The 24,741-nt window shown below is 37.8% G+C and overlaps 1 protein-coding gene and 1 long non-coding RNA gene across 4 annotated transcripts in view; one reads left to right on the forward strand and one right to left on the reverse strand.

Annotated features, from left to right (window-relative positions):
• Window positions 1-24,741, reverse strand: part of PLCB1 (phospholipase C beta 1) — a 706,541-nt gene that overhangs the window by 559,115 nt on the left and 122,685 nt on the right. The gene's annotated exons all lie outside the window — the stretch shown is intronic.
• Window positions 1-24,741, forward strand: part of LOC131485431 (uncharacterized) — a 91,420-nt gene that overhangs the window by 45,902 nt on the left and 20,777 nt on the right. Inside the window, exon 2 of the long non-coding RNA XR_009248841.1 lies at window positions 6,197-6,327. This is a non-coding gene — a long non-coding RNA (uncharacterized LOC131485431). The remainder of the gene's footprint in view (window positions 1-6,196; window positions 6,328-24,741) is intronic.

Genomic DNA, 24,741 nt, shown 5'->3' on the forward strand with positions numbered 1-24,741 from the left:
GGTCTCAAATGGGTCTCTTTGCCATCCTACCTCACCGCACCCCCACTCACTCACTCATGCATTCAACAAATTATGTCCTGAGTACTTGCTATGTGTCAGGCACTGTTGGTGATACAGTATTGATGAGATATGGGGCTTATGAAATCTAGTGGAGAAGAAACAGTTAAGAAGCAGTAAACAAATCAGAGATTTCCAGCTAGTGATAAGGACCGTGGTTCCTACAAAACAGGCTAATAGACTTCATGCGACAGGAAAAGGAAGGTCAAACTGGTAACTGGAGTTGATGCTTCAGTGCCCCAGTCAGTCCCCCTGCATGGGTTGGCGCCCCTATTCCCCAGATGCTGCAAGTGCTGGATAACAGTTCCCATCTAATCTTCTCAGGAGAACTGCCTTTGGCTGAGGAGTACCACTTTGGCTAGAGGTGGCTGGAAGGTGATGTACTCACTCACCCCTGGGAGGGGGAAGCTGTTGGTGGCCAATGACATGCTGGTGTACTTGTGTTACAACTCATACTCCAGAACTTCTTATGGGGCCAGGCTGAGGCGAGACCTCTCCTGCTCCACCTTTTCTTATCTTCTATTGTTCCCCTATTCCAATTCCCTCACTCTCATTCTTCTGAGAGCATTTCAATAAATCACTTGCCCGAGAATCCCCATCTCTGGCTCTGCTTCTAGAGAATCTGACATAAGATAGTATGTTTTCTCTCCAGAATTTTCTTTCCCTTCCAGCATCCCAGGACCAGAGTTCCAGCTCTCCAGATGAACAGCCACTTCCCATTTCCTTGTAGCCTCTGGGCCCTCCAGGTGGGAAGCAGGGTAGCAAAAGGCCCTTTTCCCATTTACATTGGCCTCCTGATGGAATCCAAGAGTGGAGAAGGACAGATCTAAAACATAAATGTCATGATTTGTTGAAAACACCCTAAGTCCTGGTTGGAACATGTCCCTATGTCCCTATGTCCTGCTGTCCAGCTGGCACTAGCCTGAATCATGGAGACACACACAGTTGACAGTTACATCTTGAATAGAGAAGTCTTCTAGTTTATAGTGCACTTAATGAGCTGTTGCCAACCATGAGCACCAAAATGGCCAAATTCACCACATACCTTCTTCTGTTTCTCAATGAAAACATCTAGAATCTTTCTTAAGGGTAATATCAGTATAAGCTACCGAAACCCTCAATGCTTAATTTTCACTGGTTATAAATAGGTTTTTAACTGCCCACTGGTTTCTGAAGCTGTAATGAAGCAAAGATCATTGTCACATGTAAATGCCATAAATTCCTTGAGCAATTACTAGTCTGTGTAGGTGACATCGAGGTGATGAACAAGCCAGAAGGGTCCATGCTGATTCTTTGTACATCCATCAGGCAGATGCTATGATTCTGTTGGCTTAATTATTACACCTTGTAGAGATGAATGCAAGGAACATGCTTGCCTTGTCGACAGCCTCCCAGGGGACTGGTACTGAGTAATTGCTTTCCATCCCTGTAGGAATCATCGACATGGAACCACAGGAACCATCTGGCTCTCTGTCCCTCCCCGCATGCCCAGCAAGCCTCCTAGGGACTGAATGAAGTGTTTTGGGTGACAGTTCTCATCAATACACTGATGACATCTTGTCTCCTTTACTCTAATCACAAACTCTGTATTTTTAAAGATCCCTGACACTTGAAAAACTGTGCTAAATACACATATAAAATTATATTTGCATTATATCTAATAAGATGTAAATAATATTATATAGCAGCATCATGAAGAATTGTACCAATATATGTACACATAAATAGAAATATATATTATATATATAATGATGGAATGTTGAAGTGTGATCCTTTGGGGTATAGATAAAGAAACTCACACAAGAACATGTAAGAAATATTTAATAAACAGCACTGTAAAAATTGGCTGGTGATCTCTGAAGAAAATATATTCATTTGAGTCTCACTTATCACAAAAAATCAAACTAAATTGTTGGATTAAGAAAAGATAAATACTAAAGTAAGAGATAAAAAGCATGGATCTGAGTATCTATCAGCTTTACAGATGTCTTGCATGACTTTGTTTGGACATAAAACAAATGGGAGAAATATAGAAAACTTTACTGGTAATTTCAAGAGAACAAGGCTTTCAACCTCTTCAGACTAAAACCATCTATATAGTCACAAGGAAAACAGAAAACTAGGAAACTATTTTATTACAAATATAATAGATTAAAAAATGATAATGGCCTAATTGTAAAGAGATCCTGTCCTTAATATAAAGAACTCTAAAAAATGAATCCCTGGAATTTCATTAAAAGAAATCTAATAGAAACATTCAAGAGCTCTAACATTTAATAGGCAACCAGTAACTATCTGCTCAATAACTAACAATTAATTAACAATTGACAAAGGGGAAAATGGGTAAAAAGTATACACATGCAATTCACGTGGAAGGAAATGTACAGAATTCATACATGGGATGCTGTGAATGGCGATCCCCATTCTCTAGCTCCTCAGAGTGTTGGCTGCTAACAGCTCAGAGTTGCCTTTTCTAAAAAACTGCCCTCATCCAAATGGGAGCCACCTCACCTGGGAACCTACAAATCTATCCTGGGGCCAACCTCAGCAAATCACTGACTGTCGTGAGTGGGAGAGAGCCAGACAACAAGAAGAAGTAGAAAAGTAATATATGATACTTCCATGTACTGGGGGAAATCATTAAAATAATTTTTGCCAGAACACCAAATAATATTTAAATCACATCATCATATACTATGGGAATTACAAAAGTATATATATAAACTTGGCACTTACACATAAGATGGAAGCCTGAAAAAAACATTATATTACCATTTTGTGCTATGCCTCTCAGATCCATTCTAAAATGGCCAATAGACTACAAAATCGACTACAAATGCAGAGAATACTACATCAGCCCTGACACAATACCAGCAATATTCAACATCAAACTTCTGCTACATATAAGTGAGAAGGGAAACATTAAGGGCTATCTTGCACACCTCCATCTTGAGAAATAAACACAACATTATTGGAATCAATCTTTGCAGGATCCTAGGAACCTTGCCTCCCCTAGTTGGTGGGTACAGGTGAGGAGGCCATGGGAGTAGCATGCCCCAGCAGAGAGTCTTAGGAAGAAGCTATTCAAGCAAACTTTTGATCATCTTTCTGAGATGGAGTGTATTTTGATGGTGTAGCAGGATGGTGTAGCAGGTACAAGGTCATACATGGGTCACACTATGTACCTGATAAGGAGGACAGGCCAACTAGAAAGTTAAATACAGAAAGCTACCATGCCCTTCCAGCAACTAAGTCACTGAACTAGCAGTATAAATATATTAATACAATATCCAGAAGATTCCTTAAAAAATAAACAAAAAAACCCTTTTTTAAATATAGACACATTCGGGGCACCTGGGTGGCTCAGTCGGTTGGGCGTCCGACTTCGGCTCAGGTCACGATCTCGCGGTCCGTGAGTTCGAGCCCCGCGTCGGGCTCTGTGCTGATGGTCAGAGCCTGGAGGCTGCTTCCGATTCTGTGTCTCCCTCTCTCTGACCCTCCCCCGTTCATGCTCTGTCTCTCTCTGTCTCAAAAATAAATAAACGTTAAAAATTTAAAAATAAATAAATAAATAAATAAATAAATATAGACACATGAAAAGATCCAAGAATCAAACCATTTTTTCATGCTTATGGGTAACGGTCAGATCTACATCAGAGACAACTCTTTGTTCAAGAATGAGTAAATTGAGTTTCCTGGGTGGCTCATTTGGTTAAGGGCCTGACTCTTGATTTCAGCTCAGGTCATAATCTCCCAGTTCATGGGATCCAGACCTGAATCAGACTCCAAGCTGAAAGCACCGAGCCTGCTTGGGATTCTCTCTCTCCCTCTCTCTGTCCCTCCCTGCTCAAGCACTCACTATTAAAAAAAATAAACAAACTTAAAAAAAAGAATGGGGCATCTGGGTGGCTCACTGAGTTAAGTGTCTGACTCTTGGGTTAGGCCCAGGTCATGATCTCATGGTACATGAGTTTGAGCCCCGCATTGGGCTCCATACTGACAGTGCAGAGCTCACTTAAGATTCTCTCTCTCTGCCCCTCCTCCCCACTCTCTCTCTCAAAATAAATACAGAAACTGAAAAAAATGAATTAACTATTGAAAGGTATAATTTTTTTTTAAAACCTTGAGCCCTAAAAACACAGCATCATGTATATTACAAAAAGGCAGAAAAACCAAAACAAGGAGAAGGAGCATACATTTGGGGAAATATTTACTAAAGCAAAATAAGTGAAGCATCTGCTTTACAGGATTAATAAAATTCCTTAAAACAAGAACGATATAAACAATGAGAAGATAAGGCCTGAGAATGCGATAAATCAGGAGCTAAGACATAGGCAGAAGCAAAACAAGAGCTGGATAGGCTAGAAATACAATGTCAAGAAAGAAAAGTACCATAGCAAAATTAAGATCTTTGTTAGAAATAGGACACACAATTGTCAGAGCAGAAAAATCAAACCATTGGTGCAGGAACAAGCCTTTTAAACTCTTCCAGAATGGGGGAAAATATATAAAGATGATGAGAAAGTAGATAATACATACAAAAAGTAAAAGTAAACCCAAATAGTGTAAACTGATACTCCAGAGACATAGGGTCCAGACAGACCCTATAAAAATAAAAATTAAAGACAGAATGGAAGGGAACATTTCCAAGTCTGTCTATAAAAACTAACTCTTGAGATTCCAGGAGAAAATTATGAAATATTATTAATATCCACACATGTCATATTGAGTTGGTTTCTTTTTTTAATATTTCACGGAAGAGAAAAAAATCTAAAAGCTTTTGGAAAGACAAAACAAAAATAGCAACAGTATCTAACAAAACAAAAATAATAAAAATCACCTCTTCTATCCCATACCAGAAGGTAAAAGGTCAGCAGAGTTCTGAAGGCAAACAGCTATAATGAAGGATTCTATACAATCACCCAAGCATGTGGGTAAAGTCAAAGAAGGATATTTTGATATGCTTGAGCACCTCAAGCATAACATAACATATATGCAACCTTTCTCAAAAGTATCATTAAAGTATCTACTCTAGTCAACCAAGATACAAATCAAAATTAAAGCTTCAGAATAGGAGAGTCTTGATTAAAGAAGAAAAAGCTAGCAGTAAGCATTAAGTACAGTAAAATGGGGGAATAAATCTTAATTGTTAACTCTTTGATTTTCTCATTAAATGCACATTGAGTGATTGCTGAGTGAATATAAATAAAATCTTTGTTGTAAACATGGCAACAGAATACATTTCCAAGAATACAAATATTTATCAAAAGAGAAGACTAACCTCCAAACTGGGAAAATATTTAAACATATTTAAAGAAATATAAATTATAATATATGTAAACAAATTATAATATCTGTATCACACAAAAAGCTCTCATAAGTTAGTAAGTTGTAAAAGAGAAAAACATCACTTAAAGGAAATTCAAACCAGATGCCCAAATTGTCAAAAACACATTTTTAAAGTTTCGATATTTTTCACTATCAAGGGAATTGAAATTAAAATAATAATAAGACACCACTTGTTAACTCTCAAGTCTTAAAAAGTATGCTATTGAGTAGTGGGAAAAGTTTAGGGCAGTAAGTACTCTTGACTTAACTGAGGGAATATAACTTTGTATCACCTTTCTGAACTTATTAATAACCTTACAATGTTCATTGTATCTAAGTTAAGGAACTTAGCCACAAAAACATTTATAAATATTGGTGTCTTTAGAAAAAGTTCTTAATATTCAAAATTATGAATTTAGTTAAATATATTATGATATGTACATAGTATGTAATATTATTCAACCATTAAAATAATGTTTTGAAGGTTGTTAAATATTGACAGAAATATTCAGGGTGTGTTAGTACATTAAACAAAAACAGCATATTTTAACATATAGTGTAATACGGTTTTACAATACTGAATGCATTAAGATAATGGAAGGAAATATGCCAATATTTGGTCTTCCTTTCTTCCTATGGTACTAGTACACTACTTTGACCTGAGCACATGACCATATGAAATTAAGACTAGATTTTCCAGTTTTCCTTGTGTGACTGAGCCCAGAATAATGGAATTTAGATGGTAGTGATGTATAAGACTTCTGGGAATGTACAGAATATTCTTTTCTTTTTTCTGCTTCTTGCTGGAAAGCTGGAGTTGAAGCAGCCATCTGAGACCATGAGGTTAAAGCAATGCTTCAAAACGGCAGCATAGTAATAAGAAAAGAGCCCAGGTCCTGGACACCGTGGATACCAAATCAGCCCTTGACTGCTTATCTCAGGGTAAGTAATGTGGGATAGAAATAAACTATAATCGGGGCACCTGGTGGCTCACTCAGGTAATCATCCAACTCTTGATTTTGGCTCAGATCCATGATCTCACGGTTCATGAGATGGAGCCCCATATTGAACTCCATACTGACAGCACAGAGACTGCTTAGGATTCTTTCTCTCTTCTCTCTCTGCCCCTCCCCCCACTCGAGCTCGCGCTCTCTCTCTCTCTCTCTCTCTCTCTCTCTCGCACGCACGCGTGTCCCTCTCAAAATAAATAAGCATTTTGGGGCGCCTGGGTGGCGCAGTCGGTTAAGCGCCCGACTTCAGCCAGGTCACGATCTCACGGTCTGTGAGTTCGAGCCCCGCGTCAGGCTCTGGGCTGATGGCTCGGAGCCTGGAGCCTGTTTCCGATTCTGTGTCTCCCTCTCTCTCTGTCCCTCCCCCGTTCATGCTCTGTCTCTCTCTGTCCCAAAAAATAAAATAAACGTTGAAAAAAAAAAATTTAAAAAATAAATAAGCATTTTAAAAGAAAGAATTAAATTTTGTAATTGTAAGTCACTGGGATCTTTGTTACAGCAGCCAGACTCATATTCTAACTAACATGCACACTTTCCAAAATTTCTACCTTGATCCCTTATTATTTCATGGGAGAAAATAGTATTAAACAAAGAGAAACAGGGGTTTAATTAAAAGCAGTTAAAAAAAAAAAAGGAGTCGGGACAAGACCTAACTTGGACATACATAGTCAAAAAACAAAGCAAAACAAACTACAACCCTTGCCATTGATTATATTCCTTTATTTTGCTTGTTTTTTAAATAAGCGAATTTAAGGCAATAAAAAAAATATTTACATCCTGCCTCCGTATTGTGGCTGTCATTTTTTTTTTTTTTTTTTTGCTGGATAGCACACAAAATGAAAATTATTTCATCACTGACCAAAATCAGAACAGAGTTAACTTATTAAAATACCTTCCTTCTAAAGATCTAGAGGAAGAGTGAATGTTTGTGATATTCCTTCATTGCCTTCCAATGCAAATCTGAAACACCAGACAGCTAGCTTTAAAGCAGAGAGCCAAAGAGCTATCTTTTGCCTAACATGGCCAGCTGACCTAATCTAGGTTTAACAGTGTGGGCACATACAACCTTGTTCCTCAATGAGGCAATAAAAGTCAAGATTAGGATCACAAGGAGAGAAAGCACGATTTACACACTTTAGATTACTTCTGTTTCATCTTTATACCCTTCCTCTTTTTATTAAAAATTAAAACCAGCAGGAAGTGGAACATTAAATGCTTGACATACAGCTGATCCCCATAGCTGGTATTATCTGTGTTGTCAGAGAAACTGCACCACATAGAAATAGCACATTCTAATGGGAGACCACGCTGACCCATATGAGACACAAATCAATATATACAATAGTTACAAGTTGTGAAATGTGAAATGACATATTGAGTGCTGAGTGTTTTAATTGTATACATACAGATATTTATTTAGAAAAATATTTTAATATTTTTAAATGTTCCAGGTCAGATTTTCCTATGAGAGTTTATCCAAAGTTTCCCTTTTAAGGCAATGAGTTGCTGCAAAATATATTAGATATACCAGGAATATGTAACAATAAAGTGAAAAACATCCCTAAGTTTCTGAATGACTAGGCAGACTGCATTTCAGGCACGCTGTATCTTCCTCAACTAAAATTATAAAGGATAAAAGAAAGGCACATTTATTTATTTTTTTTTAATTTTTTTTTTTTAACGTTTATTTATTTTTGAGACAGAGAGAGACACAGCATGAACAGGGGAGGGGCAGAGAGAGCACAGAATCGTAAGCAGGCTCCAGGCTCTGAGCCATCAGCCCAGAGCCCGACACGGGGCTCGAACTCGCGGACCGTGAGATCGTGACCTGGGCTGAAGTCGGACGCTTAACCGACTGAGCCACCCAGGTGCCCCAAGAAAGGCACATTTATAAACAAAAACACATATTTGTTGAATGATAAGCACATTAGCTTTATCTGTTAATTTTAAAGTAAATTAGGGAAAACATAAAAGGCACAAGTGAAAATACAACCATATGAAAAAAATAACACTATGAAACATCTTCTACCTACACTTTTAAGAATTTTTTTAGGCCAAAGTCACAAAGTCAATTTGGGAATGAATTCAGAAGCATTACCTTATTGAACTATCTGTGTAGATCTCTGTCCTTTAGTTGTGTAAAGATTTATTGATAAAAAGGGCCCGAAAGTTTAAATAGATCTTATAAATGAACACCTTCATTTTCTATGCACTTTTAAATATCTGATCTTTGCTGCTGTATTATTTACTGAAGGGAATTCACGGTTTCTACAATAAGGTGTTCAAAAATTATTTAATCAAAAAAACAGCACAGGAAAAACAAATGCTTTAAAAAGAATATTAGGTTTGGGTGCCTGGGTGGCTCAGTTGGTTAAGCATCTGACTCTTGGTTTCAGCGCAGGTCACAATCTCAAAGTTTATGAGTTCAAGCCCTGCATTGGGCTCTGCACTGACAGTGTGGAGTCTGCTTGGAATTCTGTCTGTCTGTCTGTCTGTCTCTCTCTCTCTCTCTCTCTCTCTCTCTCAAAAATAAATAAATAAAACAAGCATTTAAAACAAAAAAGAATATTAGGTTCACTTACATGACTTCTTATTTTAGTACAAAAAGAGGTCCCAGTGATTTCAAGTGAAAATGGATGCCCAGAAATAAACCACAAGCTCCCTAAAACATATCTTTTCCTAAACTGACCCTGCTTGATAAGCTGTTCTGGACTATGCTTGATAAGCTGCCCTACAGATTCCCAACATCCTTGTGCTTTGATAGCTAAACACAAAGTCTCCAAAGAAACAGGCTGACATTGTTTATCCCAATTCTTACTCAATTTTCAATGCCATGTTGCCCCCAAATAAGATTTTACTCTTAGGCAGGGTTATTAATTTTTTGTGCAGTCATAAATAGAGACACCTGAACAAAGCCCATGGACCAGGGAAGAAGTTGTTGCCTAATGAGCCAAGAGTAACAGGTGATATTCTCACAGAGGAAGCTTAATCTTCTTGCCCACAAATGCTTCCTGATTCTCTGCAGGGAAACGGCTTTATTCAGAAATTTAATGCATGATCCAAACAAGGAAGTTAATTTGGCTTGCTGGGAGACTTCTCTGTGGGAAGAACTGCTACCCAGATTAAGCCTTGGCCAAGCAGTGTTAAGTCTCAAGATGGAACAAATGAATCCATTTTCCTCCTTTTCCTTCCTTCCTTCCTTCCTTCCTTCCTTCCTTCCTTCCTTCCTTCCTTCCTTTCCTTTTTCCCTTCCTTCTTTATTCCTTCCTTCCTTCCTTCCTTCCTTCCTTCCTTCCTTCCTTCCTTCCTTTCCTTTTCTTTCTTTCTTTTTGTAATATTTAAATGCCTGATTTTGAATGACCTAGGTTGGATTCTGAAGATAAATTTAATTTAATATTTGTATTTAAGATATATTGGTTTTGATACTTACTCAAAGCAAGTCTTTGTATTTTCTGGAAGGCTGTATAGGTTAAATATGTAAAATCAACATTTTTTTCTCCAGTTATCTAATCCAGGTCATTTGATAGCTTACTGGTATAGTATTTCAAATAAAAATAAACAAATGTAATATAACCTTAGAGTTAAAAAATGAAATAGAAATGGCATAAAATTAAAATAATCATGCTTCCTATATCTGGTTCTCCCACTAACTTACTCACGACCTAACTGCCTTTATTACTTTTTTAAACATTTTATTATGAAATACAATACCTACTGAAAAACGCACTTAAAATGTACACTTAAACAAAGCATTATACAGTGAATACCTAGATAAAGAAATGGAACAGCACCAGCATCCCAGTAGACCTCTCGTTGACCCCCTGATCTGTACCCATTCCCAGCCTTGGACCTGCCTTCCATGGTGGTTGTTTCAGTACTTTCTAATGTAATCACTTCATTCTCATCCCAATACTCTGTAGTTTAGTTTCACCTATTTTGTCATTGATATGTATGTACTTACATCCATTTAATGTTATGCATTATTTTGTGTATAGCTTTCATCAGTAAATTTGAGACATTCATCATGTTGAGTGTAGCTGTAGCATGTTTTCATCACCATACGATATTCTTTTCTATGCACATAGTATAATTTGTCTTATTTTTTATTATGGGAAAACATACATAACATAAGATATACCTTTTTAAACATTTTATGTGTACAATCCAGTGACATTTAGTACATTCAGTATTGCAACCATCATTACAATTTATAGAACTTTTTCGTCATCCCAAAGAGAAGCTCTGTACCCATTAAATAATGACTCCCCATCCTCCCTTTGCCCCAGGCCCTAGTAGCCACTATTCTACTTTCTGTCTCTATGAATTTGCCTATTCTAAATAACTCATATAAGTGGAATCATCAATATCTGTCCTTTTGTGACTGCCTTATTTCATTTAGCATAATGTTTTCAAGGTTCATCCATGTTGTAGCATGCATTGATACTTTATTTACGTTTATGGTTGAATAATATTCCACTGTATGGATATACCACATTTTGCTTATCCATTCATCTGTGTGCACACTTGGGTTGTTTCCACATTTTGGCTATAACACTGACAATGTTCGTAATAACACTATGAACGTTAGCATATAAGGACCTGTCTTTGCTTGCAATCTCTTTGTGTGTATACTTAAGAGTGGCACTGAGGGATTGTATAGTAACTTTATTTTGAACTTTTTGAGGCACTGCCACATTGTTTTCCATAGATGCTGCACCAAACTTTTACATTTTCACCATCAATGCACAAAGGTTCCAATTTCTCTACATAATCTCCTACGCTTATTTTCTGTTTTTTGGTTATTATTGTTTTCTTTGAGATTTGTTTTGTTTTGTTTTTTTGAGAGCCATGCTTATCTGACTGTTGTTGGTATTTGTGTTGTTTCCAGTCTGGAGCTATTGCAAATAAGGCTTATGCCTGTTTCCTAGAGTCTATAAGAATACATTTCCATGGGGTATATACCTGGCACTAGGATTGCTCATAGGAATGTGCATGCTCAATTTTAGTAGAAAATGTCAAATAGTTTTTCAAAGTGCTTATACCAATTTACACTGGACCAGCCCATTTCTGTGTCTGGTAACTTGCTGCTGTGAAGGTTTTTAATTTTGGCCATCTGGTAGGTGGAGACTGATAGCTCTTCTTGGCTTGAATTTTCATTATTATTATGAGGTTGAGCAGTTTTTCATCCATTTATTGTCTATTTGATATTCTCTTACATGAACATCTTATTCAATAATGAATGGTCTGTTCAATGATCTTGTCCATTTTTTCACCAATACACCTGTCAATTTTTTATGGAGTTTTAGGAGTTACCTATAGGTCCTGTCAAGCTCTTCAACAGTTACATGTATTGCAAATACCTAACTTGTTGCTTATGTGTGCTTGCAGAGTTGTTGTTGTTGTTTTTTTAAATGCTCATACAGGCTAACTCAAATATTTATTTTTGGTTTTGTTCCTTTGTTCACACAAAAGTAACAAATACTATATTTATTTTTCTGCATCTTGCTCTTTTCCCACCAATTCGCCAATTCCCAGCAATGTGAGTGTGAGTTTCCCCACAGTCCACAAGCATATTGTCATCCCTTTGCATTTTAACCAATCTATTAAGAGTATTTAGTTGTAGTTTTGGGGCGCCTGGGTGGCGCAGTCGGTTAAGCGTCCGACTTCAGCCAGGTCACGATCTCGCGGTCCGTGAGTTCGAGCCCCGCGTCAGGCTCTGGGCTGATGGCTCGGAGCCTGGAGCCTGTTTCCGATTCTGTGTCTCCCTCTCTCTCTGCCCCTCCCCCGTTCATGCTCTGTCTCTCTCTGTCCCAAAAATAAATAAAAAATGTTGAAAAAAAAAATTAAAAAAAAAAAAAAGAGTATTTAGTTGTAGTTTTAAATTGCAAATTTTTATCATGAGTAGGGAGTTTCTGCTTCACATGTTTAAAGGCCTTCTATGTCCATGTTTCTTTTGAGTGTTATGGTTTCCCCTATCAAAGGAGGCCCCAGCTACATCAGTACAGTGACATTAAACATTAATGTGCATGTAAAATTCTGGGGGATCTTGATAAAATTCAAATTCTAGTTCAGTAGGTCTGGGCTGGGGCCTGAGATTCTGCATTTCTAACAATCACTCAAGTGGTGCCAAAGATGCAGGTCCAAGAAATATTCTTGATTAGCATGAAGGCCATGAAATAGTCATAGCACCTTAAAGAGAAAATCCAAAGCGAATCATCAAGTAAAATAATCGTTTATTTAAAATAATCTAGATTTAGGATGTTATGCTCGAAATACTTTCGTATTCGAAATACTTTTGTGGGTGGCTCGTGAAGATGGCCTCGTCGTATAAAAATGACTCAACATAATTTTCATGTGTGCAAAGGGAATAGAACTCTTGGAGAAATGCAACATAGTGCATGATGAGCTCCACAGGAGCTCACAGAAAGGCCACGGATATGCTGTTGCATATGTGATTTTCTTAATGTCCTGGGCCGGGAGACACAGACTCGGAGAACTGTTGCAAGAACTGTTAGGAAGGCCTGTCCCCATCAGAGTTCCAGTGACTTCACTTATATCAACTTTTGACCCAATGAAACCAAGACATCCCAGACTAAAGTTCAAATGGAAAACCCAAAGAGTTTATGCTTTAAAATGCTATGCAAAAATCTCATTTAAGGTGTAAGTTACCTCAAAAGAATGTTCAAGAAGAGCAAAGCCAAATAAGGAAATTTCCATTGGACGATACAACTACAACAGTTGCTGCTATAGGTAATACATACTAAGCATTCACCAAGTGCTCTCTCTCTATTTGTTCACTTTTTCCTTACAACCACATATGAGGCAGGTTTCTCAAGCAGCACTCCACACAGTGAAGGATACGGCAGGGAAACCTAATTATACTTTGTGATCCTCACACATGAAAAGGAATGTATGCCCAGAAAAAAATATTTTCGATAATTTTTCAACTAATAGTGTTTCAAAGTAAAACACGGAAAGGTAGCTCTTTATCTGGAGACGTTAATCCAATGTAATTCTACCTTTCCAATCAGTGAGAATTCCTACAGACACGCATATTGAAAGGGAAAAGGCCTTCAAATTTTAAGCATATTTTACTTAAAACTACTGGCAAGGGGGGTGTTTGTTAAGTTTTTTTTTTTCTTTCAAAACATTAAAGAGGCAGGAGTTTTAAAACAATCTTGATAGTGATTCTTATCTGAATATTCCCCTCTCCCTTCCAATTTGTGAATCTCCTCAGAGCAAGGAAAAATAAATCCGGAGGGAAATAAGAATTTCCCAACAACAAGAAAGTCAGTGAGGTGTGAATCATCTTATTTGGCTTGTAAGTGGTAACAGCAACAACATAACAACAAAAAGCTTGGAGAAAATACAAGATCCTTGACACCAGCAAGAGCTAAGAGTAAGAAAATAAATGACAGAGTGTTCAGTTAAATATCCTTCTCTTAAGCTTGGCTCACATGCTCACACGCTCACACGTGGTTCTACGCCTCTGGACAGTTTCCCCACAGGGACAACACACTATCTTCAAAGGCCAAAGAAGCAACTTTCTGGGCTTACCTCAAAATCCTGCACTGATTTTCAGGTTAACATGGAGGATGAAACTGTCTTGCAGAATACATTTTAAACAGAGTAAAAACAGTTAAACATGAAACAAAAGAAAAACAAACAAACAAGAAATGAAGCTTGACCCGATGCAATAACTCTGACAGCTAAGAAAATAACAGAAGTTTCTGGGACAGAGAGTTGTTGTGAGTCACTGCCTTCAAATACGGATCCCTCCCCCAAGCCGATGGCTGAGTACAAACTCACTGAGAATTCTCATCCACAACCACGAAGTGAGAAAGAAACAAGATGCAGAGGTAGGTGTCCTCATAGTTTTCCTTGTCCGAAGAATAGCAGAAATGCCTCTGAGCCAGGAAAATGGGAGAGAATGATTCTCTTTGAAGCAAGGGCAGAATCCATCAATGCTTCATCTGAATCGAGAAGGCCAACTAAAGTCTAAGGTTGCCTCCCTATGGGAACAAGAAGCACCCCTTCTCCCCTACACATGCACATGCACACGCATATATACAGTGATATAAACCTGGTAAACCTGGTCTAGGACATTTAGCAAAATGTCAGAAGAGAAAATAGACCCTGGTATTCTAAGAAAGAACAAAAATGACATCAATACTCCCTCCAGCCTTCCTTTCTAAGCAGAAAAAACTCAAAACATTCAGGTTTCAAACCATCACTTGTGAAGGGAAAACACTTTGGTCTCAGATAAAGAAAGAAAGTCAAGAAGCCACCAATACTTTATTAGAAAAACCATAATGTTTGAAAAGGGCCATTCAGGCAAGATGAAGAAAACGGCAAAACAACTATGCAAAATATCCCAGTCTAGAGGAAAACAAAGAAAATAAATGCTTTTTATTTATTTTATTTTATTTTTTTGAGAGAGAGCAGGAGAGGGGCAGAGGGAGAGGGGGAGAGAGAATCTTAAGCAGATTCCAGGCCCAGCATGGAGCCTGACCCGGGGCTCGATCTCAGGACCCTGAGATCATGACGTGAATCGGAATCAAGAGTTAGACGCTGACTGAGCCACCCAGGCACCCCAAGAAAACAATTTTTAAAGCATCCGCACATAAACAAACAACCCATTTCAGGGAAAGATTAGGTTCTCCTTAGACTGGTGCACAGCAATACTTGGTGCTAGAAGACCATGAAGCAATGGTTACAAATACACCCTAAGAATACTGCATTGAACTAAAGCATTATTCAGCTTCCAGGTAAAACAGTGATGTTGGCAAAAACAAAAGCCCGCGTGAAACACATGTGCCTATCAAACTTTCCTAAAAAAATCTTTTTAAATAGACCATGAGAATGAAATACAGTGAATTCAGAAAAGATGCAAGATAAATATTTTGGGCATGCAATACCATGGTACATGGTGGATGGATAACATTGATTTCACTGAAATAGAGTGCTGATACTAATCACATATGGAAATTATGGTTCTAGGACATTGTGAATGTGTTAAGAATACACAATGTAAACACAAATAACAACAATTAAAACATGGAGGCAGGTGGAGAGGGAGAGACACATTAGGAAGTGAATGTTCTTGTGCTTTATAGGAAGCCAATTAATATAAAATCCAAAATCTAAGGCTCCATCTTAAAATAATAGCTGCAGATTAATCCTATTACTATAAAACTATGTTTTAATCTTTCTCCCTGTATTTATATCTGCATATATGCTTATAAGTATACTTGGAATGACATTAATCCAATGTTCATGATAGATATTTCTGGGTGGTAGCATTTCAGATGACTTTTTAAAAAAAATCCTAATTTTTGTTTTTGTTTTCATTATGTGACATATAAACAATACATACATATATAAGTGTGTGTTTTACAAAAACAGTGCTGTGCTTTGAAATAAGACTGAAAGCAAATATGGAAAGTTGCTAATACTGATTATCCATCATTTCAAATAAGTTCTTAAATTGAAAGTCCCAATCAACTTTTCTTACTCTTACTTATGATATCTGTAATATTACTAATATCAATATGATGAGGGTTTTTTTTTTCTGTATTTCCCTTTATATTGCTTTCAACAGTGTTTATATATGGAGATATACTTGCATCTTCTAGGTTATTACCTCTGTGAACTCTTGTTATCTGAACATTATAAATCAGGAAACAGCTTTGTCCAAGTACGCCTCATACAGAAGAGGTGAGATCAGAACCCAGATCAGTCTCACATCAGTGCCCATGGTATTCACACCATAACATTTTAGGAACAATTTGTGAGAGATAAATACTATGAAATGATTAAATTACCTACCAAATGTCTTTAAATGCGGACTTGGGTTATTTGCCAAACCACTGCCTCCCCCCAACTTGTGAAAATTTAGTTCATCCAACATTAATGATGGTTACTTCCACAGAGCAGAATTTGAAGCAATTTCTTCTCAGCTGTTGGGCAATTTTTGTTTTCCACTTATTACTACCTCTTTAACTGGGATCAGCCCATGTTTCAGGAACCATTGTTACATGTCTATGATCACTGCTTACCTCTTGTTTGTTCTCTGAGTTCCACAATTCTATCCCTGAGAGAATAACTACATTGAAAACAGGGAAGTTACACATACACAGTATCTTCACCACCAGATGTTTGGTATTCAGAGGGAGCACAGATGCAAATGGTGGCAGAGTAGCTATATGTTGATTATGATGTTGGCTGTTTCAGCAATTACATTTAATTTAGCAGAGACTTTATTTTTTTTTTTATTTCTTGGACTAAAAGTTGTCAATTTAAATTTGAGACAAGCAAAGGCACTAAACTTTTGGTGCCTCATTGAATTGGTATGTGGACATATACCTAACTGGTTTACCAACCTCGGTTGGTTTCTCCAACCTTGGAGAAAACAGTAGAAAACAATCTGGGAAATGATTCAGAATTTTTTTTTTAATTTTTTTTTTAACGTTTATTTATTTTTGAGACAGAGAGAGAGACAGAGTATAAACGGGGGAGGGGCAGAGAGAGAGGGAGACACAGAATCGGAAGCAGGCTCCAGGCTCTGGGCCATCAGCCCAGAGCCCGACGCGGGGCTCGAACTCACGGACCGTGAGATCGTGACCTGAGCTGAAGTCGGACGCTTAACCGACTGAGCCACCCAGGCGCCCCTAGAATTTAATTTTCCAATTTGGGTGTACTCAAAGAAAGAAAAAAAAAAACACGTCTTAATCAAGAATTACTGTTGTTTCAGATTTAATAGCACAGGAATGAGTAAAGTCTTACCAAAACTGTTGTTGAATGAGAAAAAGAAACAACTGTAATAATCATGGCGGTTGGAATGATTCTGCTAGATTGATTGCCCCTATCATAACCATTGATTACCACAATAAAGCCCCTTGTTGACATCTTTCTTTTCTTTCTCTCTTTTGTATCTTCCCATGACATTGTTGGTAATGAAACATACCACATTATCTGCAACAGTGATAATATTACGAAGTCTAATCTTCTGGCTCACACACATCTCAAGGCACACAGAATGTGTTTGTTCTCTATACACCGAAAAACTCTACTTCCCAATACTGAAAATACTTGAAAACAATCCAAATATATGTTCTTAGTTATTGGCTCTTGCCCTCTTTCTTCAGACTTGGTTCTTAAGGGGCAAACACTGGCTATTTCCCAAATAGCAGAGCTATTATTTTTGCCCCAAAGACTGGCTTGATCAAAGCTTTTAAAAAATAAAACCATAAGGTCATAGGCACCTGAGTGATACTGTGCATGATAATATAAAAAAGTTTGAAAGAATGATACCAATGCACGTATCAAACTGTTCTTAGTCATTATTCCTTAGAAATCTTTCCCTGCCCACCTCCTCCCTCTTTCTTCAGAGCCTGTGTAGGTGGAATGTGCTACTTGATAAATGCAGTCTAATTATATAACTTCACTTCTTCTTTTACAAGATGTTATAGCAGGGTTACCTTATTTTGTCCCTGTTATATAATTGGGTTGTAGGACGCTTAAGCCCATACACCTACATAAATATTAATTTTATTTCTATCTTCATTCCAAGATATTTAAGCTCTAATTTTACACTTTTAAGGACAACTTTATCTTTGAATACAAGACACTCTGCCTTGACTCTTTTCTCTATTAATCAAACAGTTTATAAGTCAAATTCTCTCATGCCCCAGCTATTCTATATGCTGTAAGTCTTGGACGATCTTGTACAGAAGCTTCCCAGCTTTCAATCAAAAGAAAGTCAGGAAGTAATAACAATGTAGGGAACAACAACAAAAAAATTAACCACAAACTCAAAGCATTATAAATTGTTTTCCTTAAACTAAATTTAATCTGGTTTTAAGGTTTTCATTAATTTTAAAACATGGGCTTCTAGTTCTATCAAGGGTGAAAATGAAATAAAGGGATTTTGTGATGATACCGGGGATGGGTGTGGACCACAATTGTATGAAGGCACAGAGAGATTAGTCAGATGGCCAGCAGCTTCAGTCACATAACCTACTACTGAAAGCCTTACATGTTAATATAATAAAATTAGCCCAAAAAAAGATGAGGAGAATAGACTAAACTTCAACGGGAAAACATGAGAAGAAGTCAGAATGTAATCTTCCCCATCTTTTTTATTCTGACATTTATTCTAAGCAAGCCAAAAGTGAGAAAGGGAATGATGGTTACCACTTTCAGTGAAACTTATTGTAAAAGAAAAAGTTTAAAACAGCAAACAAAACACAATGGTATGGCAACAAACACACGGTTAAAGGAATGTTCAGTATTTTCATCTTGAGTTTAGGTACAACAATGCATTCTACTGTATGACCCGGGGGCTGGTATCTGCTGTGGATAATTTCTTCCATGTTTGCGTGGGTTTGTTTTGCTCTATCAGCAGAAGGGGTACAAAATGTGATTGAGGCAGCTGCTGTCTAATTTTTAAGTGCTGCTATAAGACTGAGGCACTTAATCAAGACAGATCACTTACTCCAAACATTATTGACAGAAATGCACAAGAATCTCCCACCAGTTTTCACTATCGGAGTAGAAAAGCAAAAGTTGGATTTTAATCCCAGACAGCAGAATTAGCACACACCAGAGGGCAAATGCCGAGGAAACAGGAACTTAAGAACCTTCATCTTAAGAATTCTCATCACTCACGAGGTTTTATTTGCAGAATTCCATCCCCTTATTTTTCTTCAGATTAATCAATCTGTTGAATGATCAGTCTATTTAAAAACATTATTCCCTCATTATACGAAGATGAAGTAACATATGTGCCCAAAGTTCTCCAAACATTGGCAGTATCAGCAATCTCAGAAATTACCACACACCCACCATTACATCACAATCAGTGTCAACCTTCACTGGAATGGAAGTGTGCTAGCATTTTTCCAGTTTCCTAACTTTGTCAAATTCCTGAAGAAAATATTTCCAACAACAACAAAAATTATTTAAGGAAGAAAATATAGTGTGTATTTCAGCAAGTAGAGGAGGAGGAAAAGAAATGGAGTGAAAAAGTAAATACAATTTGATTAGAAAGGTGATTTCAAGAGAAAATCTGTTTGCACACACCAGTGTTCTAAACCTAAGTGTGTGAATCTGGTTTAAAATGCTTTGCAAAACCCCCAGCAGCATTTGATTTTAGTATTAAATGGTTGTTTTGGTGGAGGTTGGTTAGTAACCATTCTGGCCATGACGCTAAAAAGCATTACTTTCAATTTGAACCTGGACTGACCCAAAATACAGGTAAATTTTACCACTGATTTGGTACCAAAACAAGTGTCATTTTCAACTTGAATCTACAATCATAACATCCAACAACTCATAGCTCAGGAGAATTAAAAGCTGAATTTTTTCAGAATATTTTCTACATTTCACAAAGAAAGAATGTTTAAATCATTATTTATTCCTCAAAGCCTACTAATTTTGAAAGTTTATTTTGCCATATGCCTGAAGTAGTATTCAGAAGAGGAAGTCAAAATATAATGTTAAAATGAAATGAACATTCCTTGATCTTACTGAGCTGATGTGATGAAAGCCAAAAATCTGTCTTCATATCCTTTGGATAGAGATACAAAACATGTTTCAATTTTGACTAAATGATAGAAATAGTAAGCAACAAAATCAGCTTTTGAAAAAAAATAGTAAGCAACAAAATCCATTTTTGAAAAACCAGTAAGCAGAAAATCCATTTTCTTTATTACTCCACTGCTATATTTTACTGTCATTCTACAAATAAAAATAACAGCTCTGTAGTCTCTTCACAAAGCCCTTTGATGTGCCTTATCACATTTAATTTAATTCTCAACATTCTCCCACAACAGGAAGTATTATTCCCATTTTGCATACAAAGATATTGAAAGTAAAGTTGAATGATCTACCTAAGTGCTCAGAACCAGTAAGTGGCAGAACTAGACCTGAATATTTCTCCTTCCTCTTTTGTTATGTGGTCACCATAAGAATATGACTAGGCTGGGGCGCCTGGGTGGCGCAGTCGGTTAAGCGTCCGACTTCAGCCAGGTCACGATCTCGCGGTCCGTGAGTTCGAGCCCCGCGTCAGGCTCTGGGCTGATGGCTCGGAGCCTGGAGCCTGTTTCCGATTCTGTGTCTCCCTCTCTCTCTGCCCCTCCCCCGTTCATGCTCTGTCTCTCTCTGTCCCAAAAATAAATAAAAAATGTTGAAAAAAAAAAAAATTAAAAAAAAAGAATATGACTAGGCTGGCCGTGAGGCAGGGGCCATGTGAGAACCCAACCAAGTTCAATGACACCACCTAGCTAACCCATAGCCAACTGCAGATGCATGAATGAGCCCTACTGAGACACGTTTGGACCAGCAGAGCCACCACAACTGTGTTGAAAAAAAAAAAAAACTGTAAGTGGTTGTTTTAAGCCATGAAGTCTGGGAATGGCATGTTACATAGCATTGTTGTGGTGATAGTCAACTTGATACACAATTTAAAGTTGTCAACACAAAGAGCCTCAGCATTGGCACTGACTGAGCAAAAAGAATCCAGAGGCTCAACAGCACATAAACACATCATTTGATAAATAAAGTAAGGGACTCAAAATGTTAGGCAATCTTCCGTAGATTCTACATAAATATCCAGGTCAATATGGTTAATTTTACAATAAAAAAAAGTAATTTTGCACCCTACTCCAGTGATTTATTTCTCCCATGACACATGTATGATTTCTTAATAATGATTATAGGGAAAAAATAAAAATAATAAACAAAAGTTCAAAAATCACTAAATACTGTTCCTGCTACCTTGGCACATGCTTTTATTCTTAAGAAACTGTTGCCTGAAAAAATATTATGCCTTTGTTAATAATATTGTAATAATTTAGCAAATGTGGTTGCAAATAGAGATATGTACTTAAGCTCCAAAATTCTGTTTTAGAAATGACTTATGTGAGCACAGTACAGAATCAAAAGCAATGTTAAGCACAAGACAACATTAAGATATACACTTGGGAAGGGCACCTGCGCTGCTCAGTTGATTAAGTGTCCAATCTGACTTCAGTTCAGGTCATGATCTCACGGTTCGTGGGTTTGAGCCCCATGTCGGGCTCTGTGCTGACAGCTCAGAGCCCAGAGCCTGCTTTGGATCCTGTCTCCTCTCTCTCTGCCCTTCCTCTGCTTGCTATCTCTCTCTCTCTGAAAACTAAATAAACATTAAAAAAAAATAATAAAAAAGATACACACTTGAGATATACCCAGCTAATAGTAGTGCTCCAAAAACATTTTCAAAAAGCATACTTAAAACAATGAAAATGCTTTTGAGAGTCTGGCCTCTACATTCCACCAAACTTCCCTCCTAGCTAAAAATGTGTAATGACCTCAACTTAGTTAGAAATTATCAGTGATATCATTATTTGGATATTAAATAGCTCCGCCACCCTTTGGCACGTCTTAAATGATACTTCATCATTCTGTTGTAAAAGGAAAATTTTTTTTTAACTAGACAATTCCAACAGTCACAACTACACTAGTGCTATCATGTGCCAGATTCAGGGCCAAGTATTTGACATGCATTTGTTCATTTAATCCTCACAACTGTCATATGGGATAGATATTGCTATTCTCATTTTATGGATAAGAAAACAGAGACTGTCCAAAATCACACAGCTAATAACTTGTGTAATTTGTGGAGCTAAGATTGAAGCCAAGTAGTATGCCTGCCATCAAACCCCATGCTCTTAAACTTTTAGAATCACACACAGCGTCAGGCAAACACCAAGTTATTCTCAACATGGCCAGGTCCTGGACATAAGTCCAGGGGAGGAAGAATCTCCTCTCTGAGAGAAGAGTTGGAGAATCAGGATCCATATCTTACAACTTCCTCCTGAATCATCCCCTGCCCCTGATAATGCACCCTAACCACAAATGTTGGGCACTTACATTGAATTGCTTTATTTCCCAGAGCAACAGGAAGAAAGCACCAAAATTTTTTAGAAATTTTATATCTGTCCCTTGCTAAGGTGAAAACACCCTTTGATGCCAATAAATATTGACCTTCTGTATCAAATTAATGAAGAATCCTGATCAAGCACAAAAAGGAAATTAGATATAGATATAGATATAGATATAGATATAGATATAGATATAGATATAGATAGCTACCCATAACTTAGTTAACAAGCATTGAATTCTCAAATTTTGCCTTATATAACATAGACACCCAAACTTCTACTGAATTTAACTGAGTAAATCAATGCTCTCATTTTCGAGGAAATAACCTCAGCATTTAAAATCAGACTTGGGGCGCCTGGGTGGCGCAGTCGGTTGGGCGTCCGACTTCAGCCAGGTCACGATCTCGCGGTCCGTGAGTTTGAGCCCCGCGTCAGGCTCTGGGCTGATGGCTCAGAGCCTGGAGCCTGTTTCCGATTCTGTGTCTCCCTCTCTCTCTGCCCCTCCCCCATTCATGCTATGTCTCTCTCTGTCCCAAAAATAAATAAAAAACGTTGAAAAAAAAAAAAAAAAAAAAAAAATTAAAAAAAAAAAAAAAAAATCAGACTGTTTAATGTTACAATTTGAAATATCAGACCAACTGAAAATTTTGTTGACAATATAATACTCAGCATCTCCTTACTAATGAAGTGATTTTGATTTCTCAATTACCCCAGAGTCTAAGCTAATGATTAAGTTATTGAATATATCAGGCACATTTTTAGGCGCTATAGACATTAACTAATTTGTCCCCATTTAACAGGTGAGGGAATTGAGGCTTAGAGAGATTAAGTAACTTATTCAAGTTCACCTAGGGCAGTCAATTTAAAATGCTAAGTCTAGGGGCGCCTGGGTGGCGCAGTCGGTTAAGCGTCCGACTTCAGCCAGGTCACGATCTCGCGGTCCGTGAGTTCGAGCCCCGCGTCAGGCTCTGGGCTGATGGCTCGGAGCCTGGAGCCTGTTTCCGATTCTGTGTCTCCCTCTCTCTCTGCCCCTCCCCCGTTCATGCTCTGTCTCTCTCTGTCCCAAAAAATGAATAAAAAACGTTGAAAAAAAAAAATTTAAAATGCTAAGTCTATTACCTCTCTAGCTCATTAGTGCCAGAAATTTGGAGGAATACTAGAAATTCAAAAAAATGCAGCTAGGCACTTAGGTACCTAAAAGGGCCCATCACACTGAGTTTTCCAATGAGTGAAGGCAATTCTAAATTTGATTCTTTCCTGCTTAGTCCCATGCTCTAAGCTGTGTCTTGCTGTTTCTCTTCCCTCACTGGAGTTTTCATAAAACGAGGACATCGTGGATTATAAATTCCCCTTTCCTCTAGGAATCTGGGTATTTCTTGTGCTAAAAAGAGAAGGAAAAAGATCCAGCTGCTACCAGGAAGAAAGCAACTTCAGGGTGCCTGGGTGTCTTGGCCAGTTAGGCGTCCAACTCTTGATTTCATCTCAGGTCATGATCTCTTGTTTCATGAGTTTGCGCCCCGCATTGAGCTCTGTGCTGACAGTGCTGGGCCTGCTTGGGATTCTGTCTCTGTCTCTCTCTACTCCTCCCCCCGCTCACAGGTGCTCTCTTTCTCTTTCTCTCAATGAATAAATAAATAAACATTAAAAGAAGAAGAAGAAGAAGAAGAAGAAGAAGAAGAAGAAGAAGAGGAAGGAGGAGGAGGAGGAGGAGGAGGAGGAGGAGGAGGAGGAGGAGAAGGAGGAGAAGGAGAAGGAGGAGGAGGAGGAGGAGGAGGAGAAGGAGAAGAAGAAGACGGAGGAGAAGAAGAAGAAGAAGAAGAAGAAGAAGAAGAAGAAGAAGAAGAAGAAGAAGAAGAAGAAGGAGGAGGAGGAGGAGGAGAAGGAGGAGGAGAAGAAGAAGAAGAAGACGAAGACGAAGAAAGAGAAGGAGAAGAAGAAGAAGAAGAAGAAGACGGAGGAGAAGAAGAAGAAGAAGAAGAAGAAGAAGAAGAAGAAGAAGAAGAAGAAGAAGAAGAAGGAGGAGGAGGAGGAGGAGGAGGAGGAGGAGGAGGAGGAGGAGGAGGAGGAAGAGGGGAAGAAGAAGAAGAAGAAGAAGAAGAAGAAGAAGAAGAAGAAGAAGAAGAAGAAAACAACTGCAAGTGCTCTGCCAGTGATTCTAGTTAATAATACAGTCTTGTATACTTGAAAGTTGCTCAGAGATCTTCAGCATTCTCACCACAAAAAAAAAAAAAAGAGGGTTAACAATACGAGGTGATGGATGTGTTTGTAATCTTGATCTTTGCAATTATTCCACAGGGTGTATGGAAATCAAATCATCATGTTGTGTGTTTCAAATATATATAACTATGTCTGTCAATTATCTGTCCTTGACAAAGCTAGAAAAAATAAGAGTTCCCAGTCAGAGATATCTGGGGGGCTACCAG

Source organism: Neofelis nebulosa, chromosome 9 (genome assembly GCF_028018385.1).
Source record: "Neofelis nebulosa isolate mNeoNeb1 chromosome 9, mNeoNeb1.pri, whole genome shotgun sequence".
NCBI lineage: Eukaryota > Metazoa > Chordata > Mammalia > Carnivora > Felidae > Neofelis > Neofelis nebulosa.